Source organism: Callorhinchus milii, unplaced genomic scaffold (genome assembly GCF_018977255.1).
Source record: "Callorhinchus milii isolate IMCB2004 unplaced genomic scaffold, IMCB_Cmil_1.0 Scaffold23, whole genome shotgun sequence".
In the NCBI taxonomy this organism is placed as follows: Eukaryota; Metazoa; Chordata; class Chondrichthyes; order Chimaeriformes; family Callorhinchidae; genus Callorhinchus; species Callorhinchus milii.
The window spans coordinates 385,909-398,965 of record NW_024704764.1 but is presented as its reverse complement, the minus strand read 5'-3'; the positions used below and the strand labels follow the sequence as shown (position 1 = coordinate 398,965).

Sequence of the window (13,057 nt, the reverse complement as noted above, 5' to 3'; positions counted from 1 at the left end):
CCAGTCACAACTCCAAAAATACAGCAAAGCACTTTGAGTGTTATCCTTGATACAGCAAAGCGCTCCATCAGATGCAATAATTATTATAATTACTATTTATTTGAGGTTTCGCGTTGAGAAGCCAATTCTTTACAAAACATCTATTCTCTGATAATCAGTTTGAAAGCAGACAATGCAAGAACAAAGGATGATCTGAGTAGGTGAACAGATACCTACCTGCACACTTAGAAATATGTGACAAGACCAGTTTTGCTAAATAGCTTTTGCCTAATTGAAGCTTCCTCTCCCATTCCAGCATTCCCCAGAGAGATAATCAGACCACTTGGTGCCAGTTGCCATCATCAATGCTCTGTTGCTGGGTGGTGTGCAACACTATGAGAGAAGCGTGGGTTCTGCTTCAGTACTATTTCCCCGGCCCCACTGTCTTTCACTGGCTCGAGCTGCACCTTTGTGCATGAGAAGAACCGGAAGGAAAGAATCACTCAGTAACAGACTGACAATTAGAAATGATCAACACTGTATTTTACTTCATGTGCTCTAGACTTCTAACTCCATTACAGACTAGTGTATCCACAGGCAGCCACGTATGCGATGTGTGATGTACTGTATATTCAAGCCAGGTGGCATTATTACATTCCTAGGTGCTGTGTGGTAGAGAATTATATAATAATAATAATAATCCTTGCATTTGATATAGCGCTTTTCACGTCGGGAGGACGTCCCAAAGCGCTTCACAGAACACACTGTAAAGTGAATTGACTGTATATTTGTGGGCGAACGCGGCAGCCAATTGCGCACAGCAATGTCCCACAAACAGTCGTAGATTGAAAATGACCAATTTATTATTGTTTTTGGTTTTGGAGGGATTATTATTAGGTGTGTGGAGTAAGGAAACTTGCCCAAGGTTTCGCCCTCTGCCTGGAATTGAACTCAGGTCTCTCACTTGCAAAGCGAGTGCTCTAACCACTGAGCTACAGGTTTATTATAAGTGAATGATTAATTTTTATCTGGGGATAGAATTAATCAGATATTAAATATAATAATAATCCTTGCATTTGATACAGTGCTTTTCACGTCTTCAAAGCGCTTCACAGAATATACTGTAAAGTGAATTGACTGTATATTTTGTGGGCAAAACTCGGCAGCCAATTACGCACAGCAGCGTCCCACAAACAGTCATGGATTGTGCGACCAAATTATTATTATATTCTGTTTTATCTACACCTTATAATGATAATCCTTGCATTTGATATACCGCCTTATCACGTCTTTGAGACGTCTCAAAGTGCTTCACAGAACATAATGAAAGTGTGGTGGGCGAGAAAGGGTCAGCCAATTGTGCACGGGAGTGTGTCCCACAAGCAATCGTGGTTTGAGTGGCCAATAAATTATTTATTTTTGAAGGAATTATTAGCCCCGGAAACGCGATCTACCAGTTGACTAATGACCGGGTTCTCACTCAGTGTTGGGCAACCATCGGGCGTGTGTGTGCGTGTGGAGGAAGGAAGGAAACCTGTTCCAAGGTTTGGCCCTGACCTGCCCGGGCACGCAACCCGGGTCCTCTTCGCTTGCGAGGTGAGCGCCACGTATTATCATTACTATTATTATTATCCCCGCGTTCGACACAGCGCCTTATCGCGTGTCTTCGGGACGTTCTCAAAGCGTTTGGCGTTGGATGCGCTGGAAACGTGAACCCACGGGGTGTATTTTGCGGGCGGAACGCGACGGCCAATTGCCCCACAAACCCAAACGCAAGCGCACTGGTTTGGGAGCCCCACCGTTGGCGACGGAGCGAATGGGTGGTGGGGCAGCAGGTGTCCCCCACAGCTGGTGGGAGTGCCCAGGAGCATGAGGCTGGCCGGAGCTGACTACAACTCCCAGGGCGCACCGCGCAACGCACTTGCGCGCGCATCCGACCCGGGGGGGGGTGGGGTCGAGGAGGTGGAGGAGGAGGGAGGAGAGAAGGTGGTGCCGCGTCCGCCAATCAGGAGGCGGTGGGGCGATCACGAGGGGGGGTCTGGACCAATGGGCGGGAGGGGGTTGGCCGGCAAATGGCATCGGCAGAGGGTCAGGTGACAGCCGGAGCGCGCGCGCGCGCGGTGGGGGGGGGCGGGGGCGGGAGAGAGAGAGAGTGCGCCTTCAGTCAGTCATCGCTCGGTGCAGCCCCGCCATCCCCGGCCTCAGGTAACAGCCGCAGCCCCGGGGCTCAGCGCCCCTGTCCCCGGCACCAGGCCGCCCGCCCCCCCGCCCCTTCGCTCCGGGTGGGCTCAATTGACTCTCCGGGCGGGGGGGTGAGGGAGAAGGAGGCCGCCCCCCACCGCTCACCGGGCGGGAGAGGGAGGGAGAGGCTTCCCCTCCACGTTGCAGCCGGACGGCCGCCCCCCCCCCCCCCCCCGCCACCCCGTGGGTCAAGTTGGCGGGGAACCCTTCGCCGGGCAGCGTGGTCAATGGGCCGGTTAGACCCCCCCCCACCCCGCGGCCTGGGCTCCCGCCAACCGGCACCCCATACCCGATCCGGGATTGGGTCAGCAGGAGGAGTCCCGAGAGGGGGAGAGAGGGAGGGAGGAGAGGGAGGGGAGGGGAGAGAGGGGGATAGGAGAGAGGGAGGGAGGGAGAGGGGGGGAGAGGGGAGAGAGGGAGGGAGAGGAGAGGGAGGGGAGGGGAGAGAGGGGGATAGGAGAGAGGGAGGGAGGGAGAGGGGGGGAGAGGGAGAGTAGAGGGGAGGGAGAGAGGGGAGGGGAGAGGGGGGATAGGAGAGAGGGAAGGAGGGAAAGGGGGGAGAGGAGAGAGGGAGGGGGGAGAGAGATAGGGGAGAGGGAGATGGGAGAGAGGAGAGAGATAGGGGAGAGGGAGATGGGGGAGAGAGGGAGGGGAGAGAGAGGAGAGAGGGAGGGGAGAGGGAGAGTCCGCATTCCACTCCAACGATCCCGTCCATGTGTAGGCACTGAGGTGGTCTCCATCTGGAACTCCCATCCCACGGTCCCTTGGCCTCGCTTCCTCCCTCGTCTCCTTCAAGGGCCCGGTCTCAACACCCTCCTCTTCTTCTTCGACTGTGCCTTCGGTCGCCCTCCCACCTCTCCGCCTTCCCTCACCCCTACCCCACCACCCTTCCCCCCCCCCCCCCCCGCACGGGCCCCGACCCCTCGATTGTCCAGCGCCTTGGGACGTCCTCCCGACATGAAAGGCGCTCTGTAAATGTCATTTTGCTGTTGGTTGTTGTTGTTGTAGGTGGGACGCATGGAGTTCTCAGCTCGGTTTGGAGACTCTTAAGCACGGGGATGGGTTTCCGCATGCGTCAGACACCCGGCTGAACCCCCCCCCCAAAAAAATTTTTTTTGTGCGTCCGACATTGGCACTTCTTGCTGTTTGTTTTCCTTTTGATCCAGGTTCTTGGGCTGAGTTAGCTGTTTTGTGGCATTGGCGTATGGGTTGTGCTGTTGAACTGGGAGCAATCCTTTTCATCCCCTGTGGGTTTTCTGTTGGAACACGGTTCTTGCCTTGTTTTTAAAAGCAACAGTGATCCACAGCTTATCCTCCTCTCCCTCACCTGCAGTTTGTAGCAGAATAAGGAACTGGAAAGTGAAGCCATATTTTTCCGGCGATACGGGTTTTCAAAAAAAAAATCTTGTCCACTTGTGAAGGGTAGTCATTCCACAGTTGTGTGTTATAAATGGATTTTGTCAGCCTGGCTCAGTTGGTAGTGCTGCTATTTGAGTCAGAAGGTTAGAAGTTTGACTCAAACCTTGTCAGGACTTTGAGCTCACAGTCTAGACTGACCCTCGAGTACAGTGTTCGTGGAGCATTCCGTTGTGGAAGGTGCTGCGCTTCAGATGAGATGTTAAACCCAGGTCCTTTCTGCCTGTTCAGGTCGATGTTAAAGAACACTATTCGAAAAGAGAAAGGAGATTCTCCCAGTGCCCTGGCCAACACTCCTCAGATAAGAAATTATTTCTGGGACATTGCTGTTTGCAAAATTTCTGCAGCATTTCCCTATAAAAGCAGATATTTACAAAAAAATCTGGTGTTTTGATACCTGGTAAGGCACTACATCAAATGCAGGTAGTGACTATCGTCCTGGTGGGTGGGGGCAGAGGAGTAAGTGGAATCGCCTTGGACATGAGCTGACTCCAGGGTGACAGCTTTGACAGTGGAGTAACAGAATCGAGTCAATCCTCAGATGTGATCTTGGTGGTCTGGTTGCTGAGACAGGTGATCTGTTGTACTCAGGGGGAGCCTAGCTCTTGCCAGGACTTGGACGAATTGACCAGTCACTGGGGCAGAGATTCTTCCCACTCAGCTCCTCTTAATCCTGCAAACCAAAGCCTTAATGGGTGGAAAGGTTATAGCTGCACAAGCAGCATGAAGCTTGCCAGGCAGTGCTCCATGACCAACTATGCAGTTTTAACTTTTATCCCAATACAGTACTCCAGTCTTTCTTCAGAAAGATGCAAAACCAATAGAGTAGTGATAATGGGGGGCTTCAATTATCCTAACATAGACTGGCAAAATAACAGTGTAAAGGGCAAGGAGGAGGAAGGATTCCTGAAATGTGTGCAGGATAACTTTCTGGATCAGTATGTTTCCAGCGCCTTGGGACGTTCTCCCGAGGTGAAAGGCACTTTACAAATGTTGTTGTTTCTGGTCTGACGAGCAAGGGAGCAGTGCTGGATCTAGTTCTGGGGAATGAAGTGGGGCAAAGTGGAGAAGGTTTCAGTAGGAGAGCATCTGGACAACAGTGATCACAATATCATTAGGTTTAGAGTATTTATGGAAAAGGATAAGGAGCAATCAAAGGTGAAGATACTCAACTGGAAGAGGGCTAATTTCAGTGAGTTACAAAGGGACCTAGCCAAGGTGGACTGGAAGGAAAATGTTCGGGGATAGTTCGGGGACAGAACAAATACATTCCCATAAATGGGAAAGGTAGGACATCCAAACCTCCCTGGATGAATAAGGAAATTGGGATTAAAATAAAGGGGAAAAAGGAGGCTTATGATAAATGTCAGGTCGAAAATACAGAAGATAATCAAATAGAATATAGAAAGTACAGAGGAGAACTGAAAAAGGAAATAAGAGGTGCAAGGAGATTGTATGAGAAAAGATTAGCGGGTAACATAAAAGGGAACCCTAAGGTATTTTATAAGTATAAAAAGAATAAAAGATTAGTCAAAAGTAGGGTGGGTCCAATTAGGGACCAAAGAGGAAATCTTCTTGTGGAGGCAGAGGGCACGGCTGACGTACTGGAAGAGTACTTTGCATCCGTCTTCACAAAAGAAGAGAATGCAGCCAATGCCACAGTATCGGAGGAGAGGGTAGAGAAATTGGATAAGATAAGAATAAACCGAGAGGAGGTACTGAAAAGGTGTCGATGCTTAAGGTATATACATCACCCAGTCCAGATGGGATGCATCCTACTCTGCAGCAGGGAAGGTGTTTTCAATCCAGCAGGAAAGGAATATTAGAATGGATTTTGGAGCATCACAGCCCAGTTCCTGCCTGCTCACAATCTTATCATACCTAAAATCTCCAATGAATTGCAATTTATTCTGGAATGAGAAGTACCATAGAAATGTACGGCACAGAAGAAGGCCATTAGACCCATTATGTCTGCCGGCTCCCTCAGCAATCCTTTCAGTCCCAATTACCTGCCCTTTCTTCAAGCCCCTGTAGCTGACTCTTTTTTTCTGCCTCTGTTCATAGGCAAACCCTTCCTCTCTGGTGTCATCCTAATAAATCTCCTCTGCACCCCCTCGAGGTGACAATTACTAACACTATTCTAACTGTGGCAAGTTATAAAGGTTTGGCATTACCTCTTTGCTTTTATATTCTATACCCGTATTTAGAAAACCTAAGATTCCATTTGATTTCTTAACAGCTTTGTGCACCTGCCTTCCCACCTTTAAGGATTTGTGTACATTAACTCCCATGTCCATTTGCTCCTCTACTCCTTTTAATATTTTATTACCTCATCTTGTTGGGTGGCCCAAGTCTAATGTAATGAGGCAACTCTGCTGGGTCAAATATTTCGTCCATGAGCCATAAATTATTGTTTACCTACCTTTAGCATTTCATTGTTTCTCAAAGATGTGGGTATGTTAATATTGTGATAGTGAAATATGTAAATATTTATGGAGCAATATATATCCTGCATTATATCCTGTTTCTGTGAACTTTTTGCCTCACTGAATGGTAAGTAGCAGAAGCTGAAACAAAAGGGTTAGACAACTTGAAACCTCCGGACTTCATTCAAGTGCAAATAAAACGTCCAAACCACCTTTTTTTTTCTCTCTTGCCAATTTTCCACCTGTGTTCTTCCTTTTCTCCCTGAATACAATCCAACACTAGGCCTTGGACAAATGTTGTAAGGGTGGTGTGAGCGGTGTGGTGAATGTTGAATTTTGCTTACTGCTGAAATTCTACAGTTATGCCGTGTTGTGCAATTTATTTTTTTCTCTGGGAAATTGCAAGTTGGATTATGTAATTCTGTGTTAGTCGATTTTGTCATAAACCAAATGCTATTAACCCATTAATACCTTAATGAGTGCCATTCGACTTGGATTGTTACTGAGAATCTTCAGTCCTTGGTTTTCACTGTAACAAGCAGAGCTAATTCTCTGTGGATTAGTGGGTTAACTCGCGCTACCTGCCTGCTTGCCGCCTTCCCAACACTTCCCTTCACAAGCTGCACAGCATTCAGTACTCCGCAGCTCGTGTCCTCTCCCACACCAGGCTCTGTGACCCTATCACCCCCATCCTCCACAGGCTCCCCATTCCCCAGAGGATAGATTTCAAAGTCTTCTCCTTCAAAGCCCTCCGTGTCCTTGCTCCTCCCTACCTATGTGACCTGCAAGCTCCATATCTACTTGTCCACTCTCTGCACTCGGCATGCTCTGGCCTGTTGAACGTCCCCTGCCCGGCCTGCCACACCATTGTCGGTTGGCCCTTTAGCCTCTCTGCCCCCACCCTTTGGAACTCCATCCCACCGTCCCTTCGCCTTGCTCCCTCCCTTACCTCCTTCAAGGCCCATCTCAAGACCCTCCTTTTCAACCTTCCCTTCGAACCATTCAACCCTTGCCTTCCACCCCTCCTGATGCCAACCCCCTACTTGGGTCCAAATCTCTGGTTGTCCAGCACCTTGGGACAAGACTTGAAAGGCGCTGTATATAAATGTAATGTGTTGTTGCTAACATTCTCTGGGCTGAAGCAGAAGATTGTTGGATTTCTTCAGACTTTCTTTGAGAATCAGATGATTCTCGATTCCTTTGATTCTCCACTCTGCCGCTGTGTGTCCTATGTTATAGACAAATTATTTAGTAGTGAACTATAAATTATATTTTTTTTAAACCTCATTCCTTTTGGACATTTTACAGTGCACAGTTTGAAATCTCTAGGGAGATTTCAAACGTTTCTAGAGAGCAGAGCAGGTTTTTCTGAATTCAAACCTTGAACTTGTGTAATACGTACCCTGACATTGCGCCTCTGCAGCTACTATACCAGTTTCCTCATTTGCAAATCATGAAGCTTTTTCCATATTCTCTGTTTGGCCATTTCCCCCTTGGTTCCAAGGTTGGAAAAGAACTTCAAAGTGGGGTGACTGAGTGGGGGGAAGAAAAGAATGCTTTCATTTAAAGCATCTGATCACGCTGAAATGTCTCCAAGCGCTTGGTGTGTAACTGTTGATTGTAGGGAATTTTTTTTGTGTACAAACTCGGCATTTGTGCCGTCCTGATCTCCGCACGCAGCCATGATGTACATGCATTCCACCGAGCATGGCTTTTACCTCGGGGAGGAAGTCTCAAATCACTTTTGCAGGAATTACTGGAAATGGTAGCGACAGTATTTTGAAGGTAATGAACAGGATAAGATGGAGGTTTTCTTTATCAGTGGGTTGACAGTTGGTATTGTGGATCTCAGCTGTGGTGGGATATAGGCACAGCTCCTGAACCTACTTTGGATTTCTAACTGTTGTCATTTCTTGCACGCTTACATTTTGTGGGATCTGACCTCAAGCACCTGAAATGTGTAGGTGTTTGGCTTTCGCTGCAGTGCTTACTTATTTTCTGTTGTTATAAGTTTCCAGTTGCTAATTAGGTGTGACAGCATTTGAGCTACGGCTCAGCGGAGGGCTTGTGCTTGCTGCTTAGTGGATGCTGTATTGTCCTTTCCCTGTAGTGCACTTGAGCATCTCCCACACTTAATGATGGCTTTTGCCACTTCAGACCCTACTCAGTACAGAACCGAGCTCTGATGTTTATAAATTGTCAAGTGGTGGTTTTACACTTTCCAGATTTTTTGATTCTTTGTCTTAGTGTGTGCTGCAGCAGAGACAAAATAATAAAAGTGTAGGGAGTGAAAGGAGGAGGCGATGTTTCATACAACTTGTCATCAGTGCTGAGAGAGGAAAGGATTAATAATAATCCTTGTATTTGATATAGCGCCTTATCACATCGTTGAGACGTCCCACAGAATATACTGTAAAGTGAATTGACTCTATATTTTGCAGACGAAACACAACAGCCAACTACACATAGCAGTGTCCCATAAACAGTTGTGGATTGAGTGACCACATTTATTTTTCTTGATTTAAAAACTTGGGTTTTAAACAAGGAAATGTTGCCAGACCAGGCCTATTTGGGGAAAGGTTGAGTACTGGAAAGTGCAAAGATTGGAATGCCTTGTGTTAGTGCAGAGGATAAATTATCCTTGAGATGGTGATGGTACATCTCTTAACTTAAAGAGATTATTGCTGCAATAAATATCTTCATGGACCTTCACCTCCAGCTCCTTTTCTTTTGAAACTTTTAAGTAACCTGCCTATTAGATTAATGAGACATACAGCCCAGTTGGCTTGAGAAAGTTGGTTTCTCATTAATTTCCTGACTGTCTGCTTTCAGTCCAGTTGTTCAAAGCAACATTTTCAAAATTTTTGTCCACAATCCCTTTTCTAGAAATGAATTTTTCTGCGTTCGATTCAGCTGGAATATTGTTGTGATCTCAAAGGGCTGTATGATGATACAGTTCTAATCTTGTTTGAGCAGGCTTTCCTTATTTTCTCTGCTCGAATGAATTAGTAACTTCCAGACATGGGAGGGAGGTATTGATTAAGTGTCTCAAGTGTAAATCTCACATTTTACTTGTAAATTATTTATTTTAAAAGCTTTCTCCCTTTGGATACATTTGACCACCTATTTCCTTCTACTGTAATACATGTGCTGCTGTCTTGTCCAGGAAGCCATTATTCATGCAGTCCCCTGGCACGCTATTTGTGGAGTCCTGTAGCGCGTTGGTTAGAGCACTTGCCTCACAAGAGAGAGGACCTGGGTTTTGATTCCCAGGCACGGCAAAACTTTAGGCAAGTTTTCTTACTCCACATGCCTCTGTTTACCTCGCATTGAGTAGGAACCCGGTTGTCAATCGATTGGTAGATTGCTTTTCCGGGAGTATTAATCTTTACAAAAACTAAATTAAAAAAAAAATTTGGTCACTCAATCCACGAATGTTTGTGGGATACTACTGGGTGCAATTGGCTACTGCGGTTCACCCACAAAATATACAGTCAATTCACTTTACAGTCTATTCTGTGAAGCGATTTAAGAACTCTCAAAGACGCGATAAGGCGCTATATCAAATGCAAGTATTATTATTGAGCAGAATAATGAAGGGATGACATTGCAATGCCCACATGTGACCCCTGGTGTATACCAAGTAATTTCAGGAGTGGGAAAGAAAGGAGCCTATTGTATCCGCGAGTCTGCACCCAACAACCTCTGTTTTTGGGAAGTCATCTCCAGAAAGGCATGCCACCTGGTTATACTTAATCAAAGGAATCTTGTACCTTTTAAGTTCTTTCATACGGTTTAAATAAAACTAAATTATTTTAAAAGCTAAAGAAGGCTGATTGGTTATGCAAAGGGTTAATTTGCTTCCAGTTCCTTCTTAGATTCTGGAGCATCTTGATTTGCATCGATGAACATTTAGAAAAGATTAATATTTCACCAACTCTGAATAATGTATAGTTTGTGCGTTACAGGCCATCTGTCTCATTCGCAACGTGTTGTGAATCCAATCGGGGAGTTGTTTTTTCTGGTTGATGTGACTGATTTGAGTTGGATCTAACAGCATATAAAGTTGCACTTACTCCCAGAGGCCTTTCTTGGCAATAGAGTGTTAGAATTCAGTCAACTTTCTGAGGTGGTCTTGATAGTCCAGTTACTGAACCAGGAGGGTGCACAGTCCTCCAGGGCACCGCAGGTGATTGATTCATTGTCAGGATTTGGAGTGATGGTCAGATTCTTCGCACTTGTCACCTGTTAACCCTCCTAGCTAAATCCAAACAGGTAGAGCGGTCCAAGCTGGACGAGCAGGGGAAGCCTGTAAGACAGTGCTTTCAGTGACAAGTGATGAGATTTTGGGCTGTTCAAGCTCCAGCAGTTACGCCCCCAAGCCTTGGTTCTCGCCAGCCTGTCCCTAATGCTGTCCGAAATTAGGTAAGGAGGGTGTGTCCCTTCGGGAGATGTCATACTCTTAAGTCTAATTTGGATACTCTTAAAGCACGGTAGTGAATTTCGAGATGTGTCAACCACTTGGCTGACCAAAAAAATCTCTGGCACTTGACCCATTATTTGTTTTGGCAATTAATTTGACTGCAGGAACACAGTAGCCAAACACAGTCATGATCTGATTCGACTGGATTTCAACACGTGGCAACTGACCATAGTACACCAAATTAGGACAACGAACCCTGGTTGGTTCCAAGGGCAGCCCTTGCTTGCAACACAAAACTAGCTCTGTTCTGCTATGCCTATGGGTAGGGTGGTGAGTTTAGACTGTATTTCAGAACATTAACTGCAGTTTAACTTTGAAGCTGTGTTTCTTCATTTAGTCCCTGACGGATTTTCCTATTTCTTTTATACAGCATTATTTACTTTTATATGACGCCTTTTGCTTCGGGAGGACGTCTCAAAGCGCTTCATACAGCTGGCTGGGCACCAGAGCTGGGGTCTTGAGACTGAGGGGGAATGGGTCCGTGCATAGACTGGTGTAGCCTGGTGTACCCAGCAAAGCATCATCAGCTGGTGAATCTGCTTAAATTGGGCATCAACCAGTCCCGCTCCGGTAGAGCAATAATTTGTAGCCCTCGTGGTGTGACTGCAATATCCAGCTGTAGTGTTGTTGACCTAAAAAATCCAGAATCTTGTTGGTATTGCGGATCCAGAGTCCTGGTTCCATCCCTCATCTGCTGACTGCACTCGTCTGTGTCCCAGACCAATATTTGTCTTTCTTATCAGTGTGCTCGATATAGCCAGTGCTTTTAGTAGTGCTGTTTGCTGAAGCTGTTGATTTCGTAAGTAAAGTCATCCGAGCTGAGGCTCTGCAACTAGTTAATTAATACAAGGCAGACAAATGCAATATAGGATTGTTTCCTTTTACGACGTATTTTTTTGGATAGCTGCTCTTAAGTTGGTGTTGAAGGAATTGACGCTACCTCTGCTCCATTCCTACTTTTGCCAGAGAAAGTACTCAATGAAACTTTGCTAGCTGGTGCTTAATGCACGAAACAATACTGGAATCATTTTTATTTCTTAACACATGTTAAAAATCTTATGTGAACAAACTGCTAAGTTATGGAGATGAGCTGATTTCTGTCTTGGATTGTTGCAGTCTTTTGATCTATGTACAGTTTACTGGGTACTGAGGCTTCAGATTACCTGGAAATCAAACCGCTCTCTGAGTGAGTTATTTTAAACTCGGTGGAAAGCAGGTACCCTTTGTAGAAAACGCTTGGTCTTTAACAATGACCAAGAAACTCTGGTGTCTAGGATCAGTTCCCTGTATATCATAGCCAACAGTGTCATAGCTGCTACTTTATCCACAGCAGTAAGTACACTGGAGAAAGCTCATTTTGCATTGGTGAAATGCAACTAAAATGTTGCTGGTATCAGACATTGGGAGGCTTGTGTTCCTGATTTGTGGTGTTTAAAAAGTGACTAACCCTCACCTTGTATTTACTCGCAGGAATGAGCAGAACGTAGACTTATGGTTCTCTATGGTAAAGGAACCTAACCAAGGAGAGTTTACAATATTGGGCTGATCCAATTCCGGGCGATTAGGAGAGCTTACAATACTTTAAATATCTGACTTTACAATATTGAGTCGAATAGTCATAGTATGGAGGCATTTGGTGACTTAAGAGTCCTGAGTCCATTCTTGCTGGATCTGACACTGGCAAAACTGCCCATTAATCATTACTATAGTGGTTGTCTCCAAGACCAAACCAGTGATGCTAAAAATAATAATAATAATAATAATCCTTGCATTTGATATAACGCTTTTCACATCTTCTAGACGTCTCAAAGCACTTCACAGAATAGACTGTAAAGAGAATTGACTGTATATTTGTGGGTGAAATGCGGCAGCCAATTGCACACAGCAGCGTCCCACAAATAGTTGTGGATTGAAATTACTAATTTATTATTGGGTTTTTTTGAGGAATTATTATAAGGCGCGTGGAGTAAGGAATCTTGCCCAAGGTTTCACCCTGCTGGAAAATGCAGTATTGACACTCCTAAATATCCCTCTAGTTATCCTCGTTTTCCTTTGAGCGAGATTGAGAAAAATAACACTATTTATGTTAAACTGTCGACAGTTTTGCGCTGTTTTATTCTGTCTTGATTGGAGCTGAATTATAACTTGGTAAAACTTTATGCACAGGTTTTTAGATATAAATTACCAGCAATTAATTGGTGGTAATTTACAGCCTTGAATCAAAATTACTTTTTACTCCTAGCACTTTTGTGCCATTACTGCGGGTTTTAATCACGTTGGCAGGTGATTAACCAGAACACATCCTTCTTGGCCGGATGATTGCTAATGATTAATCTCAGCCTGTTGCGTTATTGGATTTGAGCCTATTGGGGTGCCAGTAGGAAGGGCGTAGAACTGGCCTGTAAATATCTAACATTTCTGGAATCCTGACCTGGCATTTTAAATCTCATTCATGGAAATCATTCGATATCTTCGCTCACCTAGAATTTATCCGAGTTTCAGAGAAGCTGGG

The 13,057-nt window shown here is 45.6% G+C and overlaps 1 protein-coding gene across 1 annotated transcript in view; it reads left to right on the top strand.

Moving 5' to 3' along the window:
- The first annotated feature begins 2,098 nt into the window (after positions 1-2,098).
- The window catches only part of aclya (ATP citrate lyase a), a 53,214-nt gene continuing 42,255 nt past the window's right edge, over positions 2,099-13,057 (top strand). Inside the window, 1 exon segment of the mRNA XM_042343173.1 lies at positions 2,099-2,184. The gene's annotated coding sequence lies outside the window, so the exon portion shown is untranslated.